A 21,892-nucleotide genomic window follows, 5' to 3' on the forward strand; every position below is an offset into this window, starting at 1 on the left:
ATAAGTAATTTCTGCTGCAGTAAGAGAATAAAGTGTGAGAGAATCTGGAGAGGAACTTGTAGTCACAACAGAGCTAATACACCACTCTGAAGTGCATTTGGAAAGCTTTGGTGTTATTTTTAAGTCCTCAGAAGACCTTTATTTTATTTTTCCTGTTTTTGCCTTTGTAAGCCTTAGCATCAAATTGAAACAATTTTATGTTTCAAGAAAGGAGTGAATGAAAGGAGAGGAAACTCTAAAGGTCAAGCACTTCAGTCTCCCTCCCAAAACAACTATGACATAGATTGTTGATCATGGAATGTTTGAAAAGTTCTGCTTTGACTAGATTTTTCTGTGCTGCCAGTTAATGGTGCCATTAAAGCTCTTTGGAAACAATTTGGATATAGTAAGATTTTTTTTTCTGGAAAAAAGAGATAATCTCTCTAACTAATACATTTTTCTTTGCCAGTATTGATTTGTCAACATGTGTTTACTCTTCAGCACCCTTGAGCGAAAGTCCAGGTTATTTATAAGAAGATAGAAGTAGGGGGGATCCCTGGGTGGCTCAGCGGTTTCCCGCCTGCCTTTGGCCCAGGGCGCGATCCTGGAGTCCCGGGATCGAGTCCCGTGTCGGGCTCCCGGCATGGAGCCTGCTTCTCCCTCTCCTCTGCCTGTGTCTCCGCCTCTCTCTCTCTCTCTCTCTCTCTCATAAATAAATAAAAATAAATTTTAAAAAAAAGAAGATAGAAGTAGGGAGCAGAAGGATGCAGATCAAATGGCTCCCCAAAGAAAGGAGTTGCAATGAGGTCTTGAGCTTTATTCTGTACAATCTCAGCATCTTTTAGCTTTGGCGAGTTGAGATTCCCTGTATTTCTTTAATTTCCTTCTCCCAGTTATGATGGAGAGAGGAATGCAAAGCACTGGCTTGCTTCTATATAAAGATAAAGAGTAGTATAATTCAAAGTAGATTAAGGTGATTGGTTTAGGGTCAAAACAGGGCTGGCAGATGCCATAGTGGGCAGTAGTAGGAGGATGACCCCTCATGCATTAAAGACTGAAAAAATGAGTAAAAAGTAAAAACATGAATTAATTGCAAAGGTTCTGGAATGCAAGTTGAGAGTTGGATTCTATTCTCAGTCCTAGGATTAATTCTGTGGGCCAGGTCTGAGTCACTTGACATGTCTCTAGTGCATTAGTCTGTGAAATAGAATTTTTGGACATTCTACTTCATTTTCCTGTTAGCACTTGATTTTTCCTCTGCCTTTAACTGGCCTCACTCAAAATCCATCCTCTGCTTTCCAAAGCAGTGTTAGGAAGTTCACTCTAACTGGAGTGGCCCTGATTGAACCACTTAGTGGTATCCATAGTCTGACCAGTGACCTATGGCCGACTTTCAGTTGGAGGGATCTTCTCAGAGATGACAGCTGTTATCTGAGACAAATAGTCTTGATCTATTAAAAATCTGAACCAATTAATCCATAGGGAAGTTGTCAGCAGCTGATGGTTGCTGGAGCTGAAATGGCTGGTGATCATACTGGTATGGTCTTCCCTTGAGAGGGTTTTTTGAAACCAAAAGAACCTAATCTAATCTAGATTAAGCAATGTCAATATATAATAAAAATTGATTTGATTTCTTAAACTTTGGTTCTTGCATTGGTTGGTAAAATTGTTTTCTTAATACTTTTGATTTCAGGACTTCTTTATACTCTTCAAAATTATTGAGAGCCCCAAAGAACTTTTGTTTAGGTAAGTTATATTTATCAATATTTACTGTATGAAGTTAAAACTGATAATATACATGTTTTTTATTAATATATTTAAAAATAATAAACCCATTATATGTTAATATAAAAAACTTTTTCTTTATGAAAAATCCATACTTTCTAGAATAGAAAAGTAGTGGGTAGAACACCATCATTTTACTTTTGCAAATCTTTTGAATGTCTGATAGTAGGAGACAACTAGATTCTCACATATATATATATTCAATCTGTTACCATATGTTCTTTGATTGAAGTATGTGAAGAAAATTCAACTTTTCATAGCTCAAAGGTGGAAAAAAGAATTTTAACAGTTTTTTCAGATAGTTGTAGATATTCTCCTCTGATATTATACCAAAGTTTGACAAATGGCAGTTTCTTAAAAATAGTTGCAGAATAGACTGTAGAACTGTATCAATGGACTTTTCTGTACTCTATTGTATTAAATCCATTAGTCTATATTGCACTTTGAACAGACCTTTTTTATCTATATATAATTTTGTAACCTAACATCTTGGTCATTTGGAAAGTATTGGTATCAAGTTATTCAGATCTTTAAAATATTGACATGTTTCATTCTAAAATATGAAAAGTCAAGTTTATTAATATCAACAGGAAAGTCTTTAAGTATTGGGAGGTTGTCAAGGTTATTATGCTGAACATGTTTTCCATAATTCCATTTTCTTTTTGGAAAGCTAAAATTTTATCATTAGCAATAAATACAGTCTGTTTTCTTCAAAGTGGTAGGCTTACTTTATTCATGTTTGAAAAAAAATCTGCAAACTACTTTTTTTTCTTCCAAGTTTTTATTTAAATTCCAGTTAGTTAACATACAGTATAATTATTCAGGTTAGGTTTTAGTGATTCATCACTTGCATACAACACCCAGTGTTCATCACAAGTGCCCTCCTCAATACCCATCACCTATTTAACCTATCACCTCCATCCACCTCCCCTTCATAAATCCTTAGTTTGTTTTCTGTAGTTAAGAATTTGTTTTAGGGTTTGTTTCTCTCCCCCCACCCCATGTTCATCTGTTTTATTTCTTAAATTCCACATATGAGTGAAATCATATGGTATTTGTCTTTCTCTGACTGACTTATTTCACTTAGCATAATACTCTCTAGTTCCATCCATGTTGTTGCAAATGGCAAGATTTCATTCTTTTTTATGGATGAATAAAATCATAATATCCCATTATATATATCATAACTTCTTTATCCATTAATCATTCAGTGAACATTTGGGCTCTTTCCATAATTTGGCTATTGTGATAGTGCTGCTATAAACATGGGAGTGCATGTTTCCCTTTGAATCAGTATTTTTGTATCCTTTGGGTAAATACCTAGTAGTGGAATTGTTGGATCATAGGGTAGTTCTACTTTTAACTTTTTGATGAGCCTCCATACTGCTTTCTAGAGAGGCTGCACCTGTTTGCATTCCCACCAACAGGGCAAGAGGGTTCCCCTTTCTCTGCATTCTCTTCTTAAGTCTAAATAATCATTGTTTGTCAGTTATTTCTAGTAAATATGTTTCCAGAAAGAAGTAGTTAGATTGCAATTCAGTTGCACATGTGCTTTTCCTCAAGACCACCAGTGAATTAGATATGCAGCAGAAGAGCTTTATAGATATCTCCCATTTTGGCACACAGAGTATTAAAGTATGTACTCAAGAACTGATATTTAATAAGATTAGGAGCATTGCTTCACCAAGAAAATTCTTAAGTGGAATTAACATTTTCTTTTTTTTAACACAAATGCATGTTGGTGAACAATACAATGACGCTAGTATCATTTGGTGGTACTCATTGCTTTGATTGCCAAGCACCAGCACTGTTATCTACCCCTGCTTTTATGCCATTAATGCAAATATTAACACAATAGGAAAGGCAAATAATGCCTTAGTATTATTGTGAAAATAGTCTTGACTCTGTAGATTCTCTAAAAGTATTTTACAGAGTCCATGAAAGTTTCCTGGGGAACCTAGAGTTCTGTGGGCTGCACTTTGAGAACTGCTACTCTACAGGCTAAGAATAGGTTTTAGTACACTGGTCCTTAAGCTTTTGTGTTTTATCACATTTTCAATTACTAAGGATTGAATAGCAGAAGTGAAGAGATTAAAAAAGTACTGGCATAAAAAAAAAAAGTACTGGCTTGTTTTGAAAGCATTTTATTGAAAAGTTAAAAGAGATGCTAAGAGGCTAACTAGACTTCCTTGAGGATTTTGTTTTGATCTTTACCCTAAACTCTTACCATGTAATTTTAAGTCAAAATCACGTCAAGTGTTCCATGGTTAAGGAATATGGCATCCTGAACTTAGGAGAAAGATTATGTCTCAATGAAATAACTAGAATCATTGCAAACAAATACATATATTTCAGATTCATACAGTTTATATTTTGGGAGGTTAGAAAAAAAGAACTACAGAATTACAGAAAATGTGACTTTGTGCTATAAAAGTATTACTAGAAAAGGTGTATTATTAGAATAAATAGGTAAATAGGGAGTCTAGGAGGGAGGATGATGGTGGCATCCCACCAATACAACTAGATAACTATCAAATCATCCTAAATACCCCAGAAATTGACCTAAAGACTGACAGAACTAACTTCACAACTAAAGAGAGAAAAGAGGCTCTATCAAAGAAGATAGAAAATATGAAGATGTGGTTTAAGGTAGAAAGAGATCCTGGCTACTGTGGAGCAGAGGGATCCATGGTCATGGAGAAGGGTAAGAGAGAGGAGCACACCCAATAGCCATTGGCTAGAAAAACAGGAGGGGCTGAATTTCATAAGTTCTTGCTGCAAGTGGGGCTTAAAGCCTGGAGTTTTAAAGGTTAATGGCCTTGGCTGGGATTAAACCTAGAGGGCACTGTACTGCTCTTGGGGAGGAGGCTGGCAAACAACCCTGTGGCATACAGCATAGAAACTGATTTGAAGAATGCCTGGGGCACATAGCAGGGAGAGTATTTGCTCCTCTGAGAGCATGACCCTGAGAAGACAGTGTTCATGGAGAAGCCTCTCTAGAAAGGAGATTTCCAGCGCCGTTTTCTTTGCCCACTTCTCCGCATTAACACAGAACCACCTGCAGGAAGCAGTGTAGCACTGACAGTATCTGCCTAACTTAATTACACTAAGCCTCACCCCAGTGGAACTGCCTTTTTCAGACACACTTACCTCAGTCCCAGGATGGTGGGCCCATCCCCTAGAAGACCAGCACAAACCCTTGCCCATACTGTGTCTCTTGACCAGAGTTCTCCAGGGGCTCAGTTCTGATGGAGGTGGTGACAGGTCTCATTTCACAAGCAGACTGAAGCACACCTTGTTAAAACTCACCTCATTCAGGCCAGAGACCAAACACTGCCCACAGCAGGCAAGGATAGCTTCTGCAGGACTGAAGAATAACACAGAACACGACAGCAGAGTGCATGCAGCACACACTGGAGATACTTCCAGAAGCCTCAGGTTCTGGGTACTACATGACTCTTCTTCATAAGGCCATTAGTTCCAAAAGCAGGAGAGATAACTGGCTTTTCTAACACACAAGAAAACAGAGGCTTAGACAGAAATGCCAAGACAAAGGAATTTATCCCAAATGAAAGAACAAGTTTAGGCTATGGCCAGAGATCTATGTGAAACAGATATAAGTAACATACCTGATGTAGACTTTAAAGCAACAATGATAAGGATACTCAATGGACTTTAGAAAAGAAGACATCAGAGAGAGACTTACCACAGAGATAAGAGTTAAAAAGAAACAATCAGAGATGAAGAGTGTGATAAATAAAATTAGAAAAATGCTTAATGCAATGAACAGTAGACTGGAAGAAACAGAAGAATGAATTAATGACCTTGAAGACAAAGTAATAGAAAGCAACGAAGCTGAAGAAAAGAGAGAAAGAATTCTGCGAAATGAGCATAGACTTGGGGAACTCAGTAACTCCATCAAAAATAATAACATATGTATATAGGAATCCCAGAAGAAGAAGAGAGAGAAAAGGGAGCAGAAAGTTTATTTGAAGAAATAATAGCAGAAAACTTCCCTAATCTGGGGAAGAAAATAGACATCCAGATCAAGGAGGCACATAGGCCTTCCAACAAAGTCAACAGAAACGGACCCATACCAAGACCCATTATAATTAAATAAGAAAAATCCAATGATAAAGAAAAAAAATCTTAGCAGCAAGACAAAAGTAGTCCCTAACTTACAAAAGAAGACCCATAAGGCTAGCAGGAGATTTTCCAACAGGAACTTTGCAAGCCAGAAGGGAATGGCAGGATAAATTCAGAGTCCTGAATGGGAAAAATCTGCAGTCAAGAATATCCAGCAAAGCTATCATTCTAAATAGAAGGAGAGATAAGGAATTTCCCAGACAAACAGAAACTAAAGGAGCTCATGACCACTAAACAACCCTGCAAAAAATATTAAATGGGACTCTTCGAGTGGAAACAAGAGATCAAAAGTGACCGTATAAAGGCAGAAAACACAAAAGCAGTAAAAAAATGAATATTTCTGTAAAAAAAAACAATCAAGAAACTCACAAAAAATGATGTAAAATATAATAGCATATGCCTAAAATTTGGGTTGGAAAGGAGAAAAGAATGGGTTCAAAATTAAATGATCATCAACTTAATATAGAAGAGGTTATATACAAACCTGATATAACCATATATCAAAACCACTCATAAACATGAAAAGAATAAAGAGAAAGAAATTCAAATATATCACCAACAAAACATGAGAAAGACAAGAAATGATCAGAAAAAATTCCAGAAACAACCACAAAACAAATAATTAATGGCAATAAATATATATCTATAAATAAGTACTTTGAATGTAAATGAACTGAATTCTTCAATGGCAATAAATATATATCTATAAATAAGTACTTTGAATGTAAATGAACTGAATTCTTCAATCAAAAGACATAGGGAGTCAGAATGGTTGAAAAATACCTATTTGTATACTGCCTACAGGACACTCAATTTAGGCCTAAGGACACCTGGAGAATGAAAGTGAGGTGATGGAGAAACACTTTGCATGCAAATGAATGTCAAAAGAATGCCAGGGTAGCAATACTTATTATTGGACAAACTAGACTTTACTTCCATTGATTTTTTTATGTGCATAAATCTTTTTAAATTTAAATTCAACTAGTCAACATATAGTACATCATTAGTTTCAGATGTAGAGTTCAGTAATTCATCAGTTGCATATAAAATCCCATCATGACACTGAGGGGGGCACTTGATGGGATGAGCACTGAGTGTTATTCTATATGTTGGCAAATTGAACACCAATAAAAAATAAATAAAAAAAATCCCATCACATGCCCTCCTTAATGCCCATCACCCAGTTACCCCATTTGCCCACCCACATCTCCTCCAGCAGCCTTCAGTTTATTTCCTATAATTAAGGGTCTCTCATGGATCGTCAGACAAACTAGACTTTTTTTTGTATATTTTTTTTATTGGAGTTTGATTTGCCAACATATAGCATAACACCCAGTGCTCATCCTGTCACAAACTAGACTTTAAAACAAAGACAGTAACAGATACAGAAGGACACTATATAGTAATAAAGAGGACATCCAACAGTAACATATAGCAATTATAAATATTTATTCACCTAACACGGGAGCACCAAAAATATATAAAACAATAACAAACAAAAAGGAACTAATCAATAGTAATGCAATAATAGAAGGAGACTTTAACACCCTACTTAAAATCAATGGACAGATCATCTAAACAAAAAATAAACAAGGAAATAATGATTTTGAATGACACACTGGACCAGTAGGCTTAACAGGTATATTCAGAATATTCCATCCTAAAACAGCAGAATACACATTCTTCTCAAGTGCATATGGAACATTCTCCAGAATAGTCACACATTAGACCACAAAACAGGCTTGAACAAATACAAGAAGATTGAAATCATACCATGTACCATTTTTGACCACAATGCTATGAAAATAGAAGTCAACCAAAAGAAAAAGCCTGGAAAGACCACAAATACATGGAGGTTAAAGAACATCATACTAGGCAATGAAAGGATCAACCAGGAAGTAAAAGGAGAAATAAAAAATTACATGGAAACAAATGAAGATGGAAACACAGTGGTCCAAAACCTTTGGGATGCAGCAAAAGTGGTCCTGAGAAGGAAGTAAATAAGAATATAGGCTTACCTCAAGAAGCAAGAAAAAGTTCAAGTAAACAACATAAGCTTACACCTATAGGAGCTAGAAAAAGAACAACGAATGAAGTCTAAAGCTAGCAGAAGAAGGAGATCATAAATATTAGAGCAGAAATAAATGATATAGAAAGTTAAAAAAAATAGAGCAGGTTCTTTGAAAAAATTAATACAATTGTTAAACCTCTAGCCTGATATATCAAGGGAAAGGACCCAGATAAATAAAATCATAAATGAGAGAGGAGAAGTAACAACCAATACCACAAAAATACAAACATAACAGAATATTATGAAAAATTATATGCCAGCAAATTGCACAATCTGGAAGAAACGGATAAATTCCTAGACACATATAAATCACCGAAACTGAAACAGGAGGAAGTAGAATACTTGAATAGACCTATAACCAGCAAAGAAATAGAATCTAATAAAAAAAAAAAAAATCCTCTCCACAAACAAAAATCCAGGGCCAGATGGCTTCACAGGGGATTTCTACCAAACATTTAAAAAAGAGTTAATACTTATTTTTCTCATCCTATTCCAAAAAATAGAAAAGGAAAGAAAACTTTCAAATTCATTCTATGAGGCCAGCATTACCCAGATAAAGATGCCAAAAAAAGAGAACTACAGGCCAATACCTCCCATGAACATAAATGCCAAAATCCTCAATAAATACTAGCAGACTGAATGCAACAATATGTTAAAAAAAAAACTCATTCACCATGATCAAGTGGAATTTATTCCTGGATTGCCAGGGTCTTCAATAATCACAAATTACTCAATTTGATACACCACATTAATAAAAGAAAGAATAAGAACCATATGATCATGTAAATAGATGCAGAAAAAGCATTTGACAAAGTACAACATCCATTCATCATAAAAACCCCCAGGAAAGTAGGTTTAGAGGGAATATACCTCAACATAATAAGTACCATCTATGAAAAACCCACAGCTAATATCGTTCTCAATGGGGGAAAACTGAAAGCTTTTCCTATACAATCGGGAACACGACAGACATGTCCACAATCACCACTTTTATTCAACATAGTACTGGAAGTCCTAGCCACAGCAATCAAACAACATAAAGAAATACAAGGCATAACAATTAGTAAGGAAGAAATAAAACCTTCACTATGTGCAGATGACAGGGTATTCTATATAGAAAACCCAAATGACTTTATTCCAAACTGCTAGAACTGATAACAAATTCAGTAAAGTTGCAGGATACAAAATCAATGTACAGAAATCTGTTGCATTTCTATACATCAATAATGAAGCAGCAGAAAGAGAAATCAAGGAATCAATCCCATTTATAATTGCACCAAAACCAATAAGATAGCTAGGAATAACCCTAACCAAAGAGGGGGAAAGACCTATACTCTAAAAACTATAAAACACTGATATGAAAGAAGTTGAAGATGACACAAAGAAATGGAAAGACATGCCATGCTCATGGATTGCAAAAACAGGTATCATTAAAATGTCTATATAGCCCAAAGCAATCTATACATTTAATGCAATCTCAATCAAAATACCACCAGAATTTTTCACAGAGCTAGAACAAACAAACAAACATAAAATTTGTATGGAACCACACAAATAGCCAAAACAATCTTGAGAAAGAAAAGCAAAGCTAGAGACTTCACAATTCTGGACTTCATGTTATATTATAAAGCTGTAGTGATCAAGACAATATGGTACTGGCACAAAAATAGACACAGAGATCAATGGAATAGAATAGAAAACTCAGAAATGAACTCACAATTGCTGGTCAGTTAATCTTTGACAAAGGAAGAGGGGATATGCAATTGATAAAAGAATGTCTCTTCAACAAATAACGTTGGGAAAACTAGACAACAACATGTAAAATAATGAAAATAGACCATTTATTTTACACCATACACAAAAACTCAAAATTAAGGACCTAAACATGAGACTTGAAACCATGAAAATCCTAGAAGAAACACAGGCAGTAATCTCTTTGACATCAGCCATAGCAACTTCTTTCTAGATAGGTCTTCTATCTATCTGCTTCTTCTAGAGGCAAGGGAAATAAAAGGAAAAATAATGTATTAGAACCATTTCAAAATAAAAAAAAAACTTCTGCACGTTGAAGGAAATAGTCAACAAAATTAAAAGGCAACCTATGGAATGGGAGAAAGTATTTACAAATGACATACCGGATAAAGGGTAAGTATCCGAAATATATAAGGAACTTATAAAGCTCAATATCCGAAAAACAAATAACCCAATTAAAAATGGGTAGAAAACATGAATAGATATTTTTCCAAAGAAGACATACAGTTGGCCAACAGACACCTGAAAAGATGCTCAACATTACTCAGCATCAGGGAAATCAAAATTACAAGATATGCCCTCACATTGTCAGAATGGTTAAAATCAACACACAAGAAACAACAGATGTTGGCAAGGATGCGGAGAAAGGGGGAACTGTGAACTCGTGCAGCCACTGTGGAAAACATTATGGAGGTTCTTCAAAAAGTTAAAAATAAAACTACCCTATGATCCAGCAGTGGCACTACATATATTTACCCAAAGAATACAAAAATATTAATTCAAAGGGATACATGCACCCTGAAATTTATAGCAGTATTATGTATAATAGCCAAATTATGGAAACAGCCCAAGTATCTATTGATTGAGAAATGGATAAAGAATATGTAGTGTATATATACAATGAAATGTTACTCAGCCGTAGAAAAGGATGAAATCTTCCCATTTGCAATGATATGGAATGAGTTAGAGAGTATTATGCTAAGTGAAGTAAGTCAGAGAAAGACGAATACCATATGATTTCACTCATGTAGAATGTTTTTAAAAGATTTTATTTATCTGAGACAGAGATAGAGAGAGAATGAGCATAAGGGAGGGGCAGAGGGAGGGGGAGAAGGAGACTCCCTGCTGAGTGGGGAACCCAAAAGGGAGCTTGATCTCAGGACCCTGAGATCATGACCTGAGCTGAAGGCAGATGCTTAATCAACTGAGCCACCCAGGTGTCCCCATATATGGAATTTAAAAAATAATACAAATGAACAAAGGGAAAGAAAGAGAGGTAAACCGCAAAACAGCCTCTTAACTATAGAGAACAAATGGATGGTTACCAGAAGGGAGGTGGGTGGGGAATGGGGTAAGGAGGTAATGAGGCTTAAGGAGTGTACTTGTGATGATCATGGGGTGTTGTATAGAAGTGCTGAATATTGTACTTTGGATGCTAATATTGCCCTGTGTATTAAATAACTGGAATTTAAATAAAAACTTAAAAAATAAGTAGGTAAATAGTAACAGTGCAGTGAAGGAAAAAAATGTCCTAAATTCTATGATGTCTTAATCTTAAGAATGAACTAGAAGGATTTGGATGAATAGTTAAGATTTGGAGTGAAAGGAAGATTAACTTATGCTCATTAACTAGTGTATGCCGGTTAAATTAGCGTATGCTGGTCGACATTCACAATGTTGGCAAAAAAGAAGGCTATTAATAACACATTATGAGAATATGCCAATATAGCAGTGTGTTCATTAGAAAAAATGTCAAATATGAGGAGAATGTTGAAATTCTATTTAAAAGAATGACTTATTTTGTTTGTATTGAGTCTAGACTTCAAAAATGGTCATTTTTCTGTTTTTTTTTTAAAGAAAATATCCTTGAAGTGACATCCACCCTATTAAAACAGTCAATTAAATTTATTTTTAGAACTTCCGCAAGCCATGGAGTGTGACATTCATACAAAGTTATCTTTATTCTTACTCTGAAAATAGAAGATATGATTAGAAAAATCTTAGTTCATAGTATTTCATGTGAGAATACTGCTGCCTATTTTATACTTTACATCATAGTATGGTTTTCTAATATTTTTCCAGTATAGCTATATATAGTTTGTCTATTTTTTTTCTATCCAAAAGACCTGCCACAATCCACAATGGCTTCCATATTTCTTAAGCATTTCTCACACAATTAGATATTATGGCACATAATACAGCCTGAAAAGAATGATGTAGTGAAATATACCAATAGACTTTTACATGAAAAAAATGTTATATGTATGCTCACTAATTTTATGTATATTTTTATTTATTTATTTATTTATTTATTTATTTATTTATTTATTTATGATAGTCACATAGAGAGAGAGAGGCAGAGACACAGGCAGAGGGAGAAGCAGGCTCCATGCACCGGGAGCCCGACGTGGGACTCGATCCCGGGTCTCCAGGATCGTGCCCTGGGCCAAAGGCAGGTGCTAAACCGCTGCGCCACCCAGGGATCCCAATTTTATGTATATTTTAATTCATGGAATAAAAAATATAAATACATATACAGACATCAAAATGTTAATAGTGCTTTTCTCTGAGAGTTGACAAGGGTGGTGGTGGAGATTTATGATTGAAGATGTGCTTTTTATACTTTTATTTCTGTGGTGTTTGATTTTTTTCCCAACAAGTATGTATTCCCTCCAAAATCAAGGAAAAGACACATACTAATTTAAAATAAAAGTAATATTTTGTGTTTTGTTTATAGTAGAAAGTTTGGAGAGCTGGAAGTTCCAGAGAAGGAAACAGAAATCTTAAGTTGGGAAGATATGACATACAAATAACTAGAATTCAAGGCAGTAGAGTCATACGCTTATTAGCGTTCCAGTGACATACTTTGGCATCAAAAAACATTTCTTGCTATAAGATTAGAAATAACCTTATACTATCTTATAATCATGGTGCCAGGCCCAAATTTTGCTCCTAGGTAATTTTGTTGTCCTTTTGGATGTATAAAAGTATAAAGTCAGGATAGAAAAGTCAAATTCTTGGACAGGTTTCAATTTATACTGCTGGTAAACTTCTTTTTTATCTTGATGGCAGGAGGATACTATCCTGACCCTCTGTAAATAGTACTGTCTGATGTCTGAGACTCTCCTTGACTTAAGGATGGCATTCACACAGGCAGGATGGCTGGTGGGAGAAAGACATGGATAACAAGTGCTCTAAAAAGACTTTGCATAGAAATAAGAGAAGAAAGGGCCTTTGAGTATTATTTCCAAATGATCTTAACAAAGCCTCCCATAGAAAAGGGGTCTGGTCTACTCCAAAGTGAGGCAGGTGTGGCATAAACAGAAAAGACCCTGCGCCTAGCCTGGAAGATTCTATTCGCCTGAGAAGCAGATTTTCAGTTCCCTGGTCAAACTGTTGAAGGAAGTGAGGCTGATTTCTCAGAGTACTTTGTCTATGACTAGAGTGAATAACATATTCCAAGTTTCTCAAGAGAGTCCTAGTTAGCTGCTGTTTTCTTGGCATAGCTGTTAATAGTCTCTTTTACTCTGGAAAGTATCCTGAAAGATAACTATTTGGCATTCTTCTTATGGCTGAACTGTTGGGTAAAACATCAATAGTGGATGTGGCACAGTATTGATTGGTGTGTGAAACAGTCATTCTCAACCATATTCTCTTTTATCATCTTCCATTACAGAGGCCAGGAAAGTGAAATATTCACGTTTACAGCCAGGATTGGCCATGTTACACAGTTTGGGTCAATGAGAACTTCCTGGGAAAGTTCAAAAAGCTATTGGTACTGGCTTTTTCTCTTCTTCCTATTTTGAGTGTGGACATAATACCTGGAATTGCAAGAGTCACCTTGAAACTTGGGTGAAAGGCCAAGAATATCTCAGAGACTAAACTCTACCAGTATAGGCTCCACTGATCTATACCAGCAGTCAGCTAATCTGAGAACAAATTATAGCTCTATTTGTTGTAGTGTCTTATAGTTGGTTTTGTTACTTGCAGCTAAAATCATTCCCAATATACAGCATGCGTTATTTTCTTTTTAAAAAAATTTTAGATTAGTCATTTGTGCTAGGCCTGGGAATCAAACTCTTTTTGGCATGCAGCTTACTGTCCTTTGGTGACGGCAAGTCAATCATTGTAATATTTCTCATTCATGGGTACTATATGCAAATGAAGAAACACAAAAGGAGAGTGTGAATAGAATGATGATTCAGGTACTGGGGGAAAGCAACAGGTTTATCTCCTTTCATCAGAAGGAGTTCTTATTTTGGAAGTACAGCATTTATTTTCTGAGAACTCTAAGGACTGTGCATTTGGCAAGGTCTGTTCATTTTTCATCTTCTCCACTAATGTCTTAAGGGAGGGAAAGATAAATCTGAATGTCATCAGGATACATATGGAGCTGAGGGCCACAGTTACTAATTAAGCCCTCTCCAAAGACCCACTTGGATGTCTTGGCATAGGAGATAAACAGACTACCCAAAGATGTCTTTTTTTTTCCCCTAGCAGTCAAAATACCCCAGATTATCTTGTGTTAGTGAGAGTGGTAGAAGAGGACTAAGATACTTATACAATCCCCCCCGTAGTGCTGGCTAGATGGCAAAGTCCTCATTCTCTGATCATAACTATTTTAAGGGAATAGGTATTTTATTGCAGTGCTACTGAGGAAACAGAATTTCATTCAGAGCAAGCCCTGAAGCAATTTGAGTATTGCAAACTAACCCCAAATAGAATTCACTTGAACTTTGCCAGAAATCAGAATGTCATTTTCTTGAAGTTTAAAGGGAGAGAAAAGTAATTTGGGAAACACACAATCCTTTGAAAGATTCTCCTTTGCCTTCCTGAGGTTCATATTTCCATGGAGTCCACCAGGCTAGTAATTTAAAAAAAATCTGTTTACCCTATGTTTTTCCAAAGGGTTCCCTCCATCTCTTAACTACACTGAGGACCTCACAGGAAATGATCAGTGCTTCTCTTGTGTCTGGTTCTGCTCTTACCAGTCCCTGCCAAAATTAAGCCAAAACGATTGCAGAATCTATCTGTGAGAATAGATAAGAGTGTCTTTCCATTTATATCAGACAGCTGGATTCAGCTTTGATGACTCGTCAGCAAAACAGACTAAACAGTAAAAGAGAATACATATTTTTGTCATTTTTTTTTTTACCTGAAGGTTAGATGCTACTACATTAAGAGAGATGATTCTACATTTTTGGCAGGAAAAGTACTTTAATCTAGATACATAGTTTATTTCCCTAGGGAAGGAAGTCAGCAAATGGCCTATTATTCCATGAAATTTGTGTTAAATGTGCTAAAAAAATGGATGTTAAGTATCGAAAAATGTTCAAATCTGGTCATGGAGGATGCAGCCTTTTTAGACCAAAGTTTCTCTCAATCCATCTTTCACTAGCCTACTTTTCAAGAAAAGTTAACAATGGCTGAATTTTAAAATCTGATATACATGCCTAAGCAGCATATTCCTATGAGAGTCCGTTTTTCCGCTTGGTTAAAGCAGAATGAAACGTTTACAATTTTGGATATTCTCTATTTAGGCTAAGGGGGTTGTGGTTGTGGTAGACTGCTCTGTGTACATTGTAGACTGATAGCCCATGAAGATTAAAAATGGAATTTGCTGGGCAATATCTAATCAAGTGCCAGAATGCAGTGGGTCAATCATGAGGGTGAGATCAGGTCCCATTTTGGTAGTAGATTCAATGGAGACAAGGAGGTAAATTATTCCAGTTTTGCTCCAGGATAAAAACAAACATTTATTTCATTGATTTTGCAGACTAGAGGTGATATTCCACAATATTCCCAGTTTTTACAGTAAATTTCTAACATTAGCTGCATATCTATAAAGTCTCTGATTATTGGAATCTCTAGATGGCAGGAGGAGTTCTATTAGGTTATAATTGTGACATTAGTAAATAATGACCCAATTTCCCAATAAGAAGGACCCATTTCGTAGAACTTCCAAGATATATTCTTGCTCTCTGAGGACCTGAAGATTCTTTACCACTTTGTTTATATTAAATCTGATTTTCATGATTTCAGAGAGGGTAGGCATCTTCCTCAAATTGTAGATAAAAGGACAAGCAATGTGAGTTGAAAGAGAAACTAAATTCTTTTAAGGAAATTTAATTGTGTCTCCCAATACTATCAGCTTATCTTCCAATGTATTTGCCTTTATTTCTTTGTCCTCTCATCTCAATTCCTAATGGGAATTAGAAGATATGTTGAGTTGCTTAATGATAATAAAAGTTAAGACTTACTGGCAGATGGTGGAGCAAAGGGCCAAAAGGTTCTGAGAAGTACGAATGTAATAGTGGGCCAGGAACCCTAACACCTGATAGTATTTTGTGAGAGAGAATGGAAGACTATTTTCCCAGGTGATAATGGACATGCTGGTAGGAGGGGGCACCAGGATCACTGAGAAGTACAGAGAGGCTAAGGAAGATGCTCATATAGAACTGAGCTCCTGATAGCAAAGGGGGTGGTGAAAATCTAAAACATTGGAATCTAGATGGCCAACAGTTTAACCACCAGGGGAAAGTTACAGACAATTATCACAATAGGTGACATCAGAGTGGCAGCCAAGGGCCTCTGCCTGCAGAGAGCTATGGAGAGGCTGAATGGGGTACAGTATTCCTAGAGGCAAGACAGATGGGCAGTCAATAAGGATACTAAGGATACTACTTAACTTACACAATCTAAATAAACCAAGGACAGGTGATCAGGAAGCTAAGGGCAATAGCCCCAACAAAGGGTATGATCCACTGCTTAGTCTTTGGACCTATGCTAGTTCTCGGACTCTAGACCCACTGATTGAAGGAAAGGCCAGGGCCCTATGAGGAAGGACCCTGGAACACCATGCTACATTTAATCAGTAGCAGTTCTCTATGTCTTTGCCCAAATGGATGTAAAGACATTTACTAGGATATCTTGCATTGGGAAAAAGGAGAACACCCAGATTTTTGAGGATTGCTCAGCACAGAGACTGATTTTCATTGGTACCTGGGGACCCAAAGTGCCCCATGATTCCCAGTGGATGGTAAAAGCAGTCTTGCCTCAGGACTGGCTTACCACCTGGTCCATGAGCCTACATGGATGTTATTTCCTTGATCTTCTAATATATAATTGGAAGGGATAGATTTGGTAGTTGGAGAACCCTCATCACATTGGTTTCTGGATCTGTGAAGTCGGAGATCTCATAGAAAGGGAATGTCAGGGGCACCTGATAGCTCAGTCAGTTAAGCATCTGACTCTTGGTTTCACCCCAGGTCATGATCTCAGGGTCATAAGATCTAGAGTACCGCCTTGGGCTCTGTGCTCAGTGTGGAGTCTACTTTAGATTGTCTCCCTCTCTCTCTCTCTCCCTGCCCCACCCAAGTGCTCTACCTCTTTCTCTGAAATAGATAAATCTTTTTTTAAAATTTTTTAAAGGAAGTTCAATTTGAAGACTAAATCTTGCCCTTCCTCCAAACTTCCTATCCCTAACCCAGATAGTAAAGCAAAATAAATACCATGTCCTGTGGGGAAGATTAATGCCATTCTTTCAAATACTTTGCAGGGATGAGGGTCCTTCCCAAATCCCCATTTAGTTCACTAGTCTGACCCCTTCAGAAAGTAGAGGTTTCATACTGAATGCCAAATTCTGTAAACAATCAAGTATTAGCCTCAGTGGCAGCTGCTCCACTGGATGTAATTCGTTTCTTCCTTCCCTCCTTCCTTCTCTCCTTTCTTCCCTCCTTCTCTCCCTCCTTCCTTCCTTCCTTGCCTCCCCCTCTCCTCCTTTCCTTTCTGCAGAATGACACAACCTCTGGCTGTGGCACACAGCCATTTATCTAGCAAATGTATTATTTTCCATACCTCTTAGACAGGAGGCAGTTTGCATTCCCAGGAGACAGAGAAGATATATTTAAGACTATATATTTAATTAGGATCTTTCCCTGGGTCAATGTTCACTCTTCCACCTTTGGTCATGATATAGTCTGAAGGAACTCACATCATTTGGATATCTGTAGAATATCACATTCTTCTACTATATTGATGATGTGGTAACTGAACCAGAAGCAAGAAATGACAAGTACCTATGACACATGTGCTCCAGAGGGTAGGTGATAAACATATGAAAATCTAGGGACTCTCAGTGAAATCTGTAGGGATCTGGAGTTTGGGGGCATACCATAACCTCTAATTCAAAATAAGACATATTCTCACACCTCCCACTACTAAGGATACCCTCTTTGACTTCTGGAGGCAATACATTCCATATTTGAGAATATTGCTCCAATGCTCTAAATAAAGATCATAAACTGGCAGCTTTAATCAGGAGAGTCTGAAGCAGGTGTACGCTATGAAGTAAACAATCCTGCACCTAGACCATACAACCTGGCAGATCCTATAGTACTAAAGGTATCTGTAATGGGAAAGGACACTGCATAGTGTCCTTTATAGCAAGCTCCAAAGAGGAGTTACTATGTGGAACTCTAGGGTTCTAGAACAGCACTATGTAATAGAATTTACTGCATTGTTGAAATGTTCTATGCAATATCATGGCTACCAGCCACATATATTCCCATATACTTGAAGTGTGGCTAGAGTTACTTCATCTATCTATCATCTAATCTTTACTTAATTTGTTGGGATTTAAAAAAAGAACAGAAAACATTAGTGGTTGTCTGGTGCTAAGGAAAGGGGCTCCAGAGGATCCAGGGGTGATGTCCTATATATTGATGGCTTACACAACCAACAGATCAGACATAAAAGATGATTTTATTAGATGTAAATTATAACTCAATTTTTTTTAAAAAAAGAGACTAATGAACCAAAAATTTACTCTATGAGGAAACAATATAGGGCTTATGGTTTTCTCTCATGAGCAGTAAAAACAATTACTTTGGGCATAAATAAAGAAATAGTAAAATGAGAGATCTTCCATATACAAAATTTAAAAAATATTTTTAAGAGAAATATGCTCATGTAGAGGTAATACTTCTTTTTATATTTGATTTAATTAACTTGCTGTTCTTTTCTGGGAATAAAAATTTTAGAAATGCTTATTTTAAAATCTCACAAGTTTCAGGTAACAAGGCGTTAGAACAAAAGAGGGCTGTAAAACTAGTTCTGTAAAGCATTTACTGCAAAAACATGTACCACGTGTAATAAAAAAGAAAAAGTTACTTCTTTATGGTTAAAAATATGCAGTATCTGGGCAAAATAGCCACGTTTTCTTGAAAGAGGAAAATTAAAATGTAACATACTACCCATAAGCTACATATTTAGCTCAGCCAGAGCTGGTTGTTTAACAAGAACTAATTTCTAAATATAAATTTATGAATTTACACATTGATATTTAGCAGCTCTTCAAAATCTATCTGTAAATTAAAAAGTTAAGCAACATTGTCTTTGCCTTTACAGCTTGCAGCTGCAGCAGATCACCTGGCAGTGCCTGACTGTGGAGGCAGCATCCTTGCTACGCCCAACTGCAGCATGGGCTCCTCAGAGAGGGGCTGCGGTCTAGTTACTTTCCTTCTGGCCATTTATGGTGCGGACGTATCCGGTGCTTGCTCTCAGCCAGGAAGGAACACGATATATTTCAAGTTTCTGAAAAGCGAGGAGTCTAAAGTCACCCCGTGCTGTGCTTTCTTCAAAGCGATGGTGCCAGTCCAGGAGGGTCCTCAGCAGGCTGATTTTTAAAGTACCTCCTTTTTGGTTTAGGATTCTGCTTCATCCCCATCACTTTCATCATTGTTGTCATTCTCTGCCATGTCTTCTCCCCTCTTTAAGCCTTTTCAGATAATTACTAGCTAAAATTGTCTTGGGTAATCTGCAAGAAACTAAAAAGGTTTCTGATTTTTCGGCAGTATTTGACAAATCATTGAGTGCTTTCGTTTTCCATTGCCATCTCTCTAAGAATAGGTGGCTAGACACTGAACGAAGAGTTCGGTAGACTTGGGCGTCCGCACGCAGGACTCCTGGTCAATGGTGAACACCGTGGAGGAAGCTCTTTGTGATGACCCGGATGTGGAACCTGGAACCTGCGCCGCTGCTCCCTGCTCTTGTCTCCTCGGCAACCGTGTCGGCCATCTTCCCGTACCTCCTGTGCGTGGTCTCCTGGGACCCGCCGTGAGCAGGGAAGACCAGCATGGAGGGTGCGGGCTCGTTTTACTTAATCTTAATTAATTTAAATTCAAGTTTAAGGAGCCACATGTGGTCAGTGGCTATCGTCGTATTGGACAATGCAGTTCTAGAGCAAGTCCATTTCATCTGTAGCACAGATCTATTCAGAAAGCAGTTCCTGGATGCTGGTTGGACCTGGTAGAGAGCTAGAGTATCTGACCATGGGCGGTAAGTGATGTGTGGCCAGAACGAATCCTCACGTGCTGGGGTTTCTCATCTATTGAGTCATAAATTGGAGTGGGGTCAGTAGCACTCTATTGTAAGATGGTGGAAGTCGTCCATCCCAGTCTGGGCGTGAGTAGAGCTAGTAGACATGAGTTAGCCGCACGGATAAGTGGCCTAGACCACTGAATGCCATCCGCTACCGTTGTACTGATGCCTCTCCTTCGGCTCAGACCCACAGCTACTTGGTATGTACCTTTGGAAGCAATCATAGTTGATACTGGAAACTGAGCTTGGTTTACTTTTGGGTCAGCTCTATGTGTCAGTATGAGCTGGAAATGGACTGATGTTACTCTACAACCCCATTGAGGAGTGCCTTTGATGGATATCAGTGAGGAAAATCTTCCCAGGGGGTAAAGCCTCACGTTGTGCAGGTGGTCATTCACTTTGTGTTAAAGGAGATAACACAAGGCTAAGGACTAATGGACAGAAACAAATTGTCTGGCTAGTTGGTCATGATCCTGAAAGGAAAAAGTATTGAGAGGGTAGGGGACAAGGAGGGCTGAGGAGGAAGGATGTAAATGGATTGATTGAAATAGTCATAAAGTGTGGAAACTTGTTTTTTGCTTACCACAGAGCATCAACCACAGACCTGGCACTTAAGTAAGTAGCCAAGTAGGCAGGATGCTTTGATCATTTAAAGTCAGTCAGCCTCTGTCATTAGCTCCACTGGTACTGGCAAATTGGATACATTAGTAGAGTCTCCACTGTGGAAGAGATGGGGGCTATGCATGGGCCCAACAGCATGGGTTCCTGGCTCCCGAGGTTGACTGCTGTTGTCAAATGCCCAGCCTGCCAGCAATAGAGACATGGCTGTTCTATGGTAACAACCCTTAAGAAAACTAATCAGGCGTTAGGTTGCAAGTTCACTGCTTTGGATTTCTATCTTGGAAGGGTCAGTGATTTATCTCAATTAGGATTAACACACATTTTGAGTATATGTTTGCCTTTCCTTGATGAGAGCTCCAGACAGCCCTGCTCTCCATCCAGGAGAGTATTTAATCCACTGACATGGGATCCACATGAGACTGCCTTAGACTAAGAGGACAACTATAGAGTGAAGGAGGTATGGAAGTGGACTTATGACCATAGAATCCACTGGCCATATCACATGCTGTGTCACCTAGAAGCTAATTTACCTAATAGAGTCCAAGGATGATCTCTTAGGGACACAGTTGAGGTACCTGCTTGGAGATGACTCCTTTAGGGGACAGGGCACCATTTTCCAGGATATGGCATATACCCTAAATAAAGACAATTATCTGGTACCATGCCCCAAATACATGAGTCAGAATCGTAGGGTGGAAGTAGGAGTGGTGTCACTTACTATCCCAAATGCACTTGGAAAATTTGCATTTCCTGCCTCCACAATTATAGGCTGTGCAGATATAGAGATTTTTTAAAAATTTTTATTTATTTATGATAGTCACACACAGAGAGAGAGAGAGAGGCAGAGACATAGGCAGAGGGAGAAGCAGGATCCATGCACCGGGAGCCCGACGTGGGACTCAATCCCGGGTCTCCAGGATCGCGCCCTGGGCCAAAGGCAGGCGCTAAACTGCTGCGCCACCCAGGGTTCCCGAGATTTTTTTTTTTAAAGTACTCTCTATATCCAGTGTTAGGCTGGAACTCACAACCCCGAGATCAAGAGTTGAATGCTCTACCAACTGAGTCAAGCCAGGTACTCCTAGAGATCATGGTCTTAGAAGAGGAATGCTTACTACCAAGGGGCACGCAGTTAAGATTTCCACTGGTGTCTAAGCTATG

General features: G+C 37.7%; 1 long non-coding RNA gene across 14 annotated transcripts in view; it reads left to right on the top strand.

Moving 5' to 3' along the window:
• LOC140604801 (uncharacterized) overlaps positions 1–21,892 on the top strand; it is a 119,827-nt gene that overhangs the window by 50,211 nt on the left and 47,724 nt on the right. For 7 of the 14 annotated variants that reach the window (XR_012007608.1, XR_012007604.1, XR_012007605.1 and 4 more), the window contains 3 exons: positions 1,673–1,725; positions 12,072–12,185; positions 19,142–20,071. This is a non-coding gene — a long non-coding RNA (uncharacterized lncRNA). Of the gene's footprint in view, positions 1–1,672; positions 1,726–12,071; positions 12,190–18,273; positions 18,506–18,526; positions 18,710–19,141; positions 20,072–21,892 lie in introns of those variants that run through there. The other 7 variants (XR_012007610.1, XR_012007613.1, XR_012007614.1 and 4 more) reach the window with 5 other exon arrangements.

This window comes from Canis lupus, chromosome 15 (genome assembly GCF_048164855.1).
Source record: "Canis lupus baileyi chromosome 15, mCanLup2.hap1, whole genome shotgun sequence".
Taxonomy (NCBI): Eukaryota; Metazoa; Chordata; class Mammalia; order Carnivora; family Canidae; genus Canis; species Canis lupus.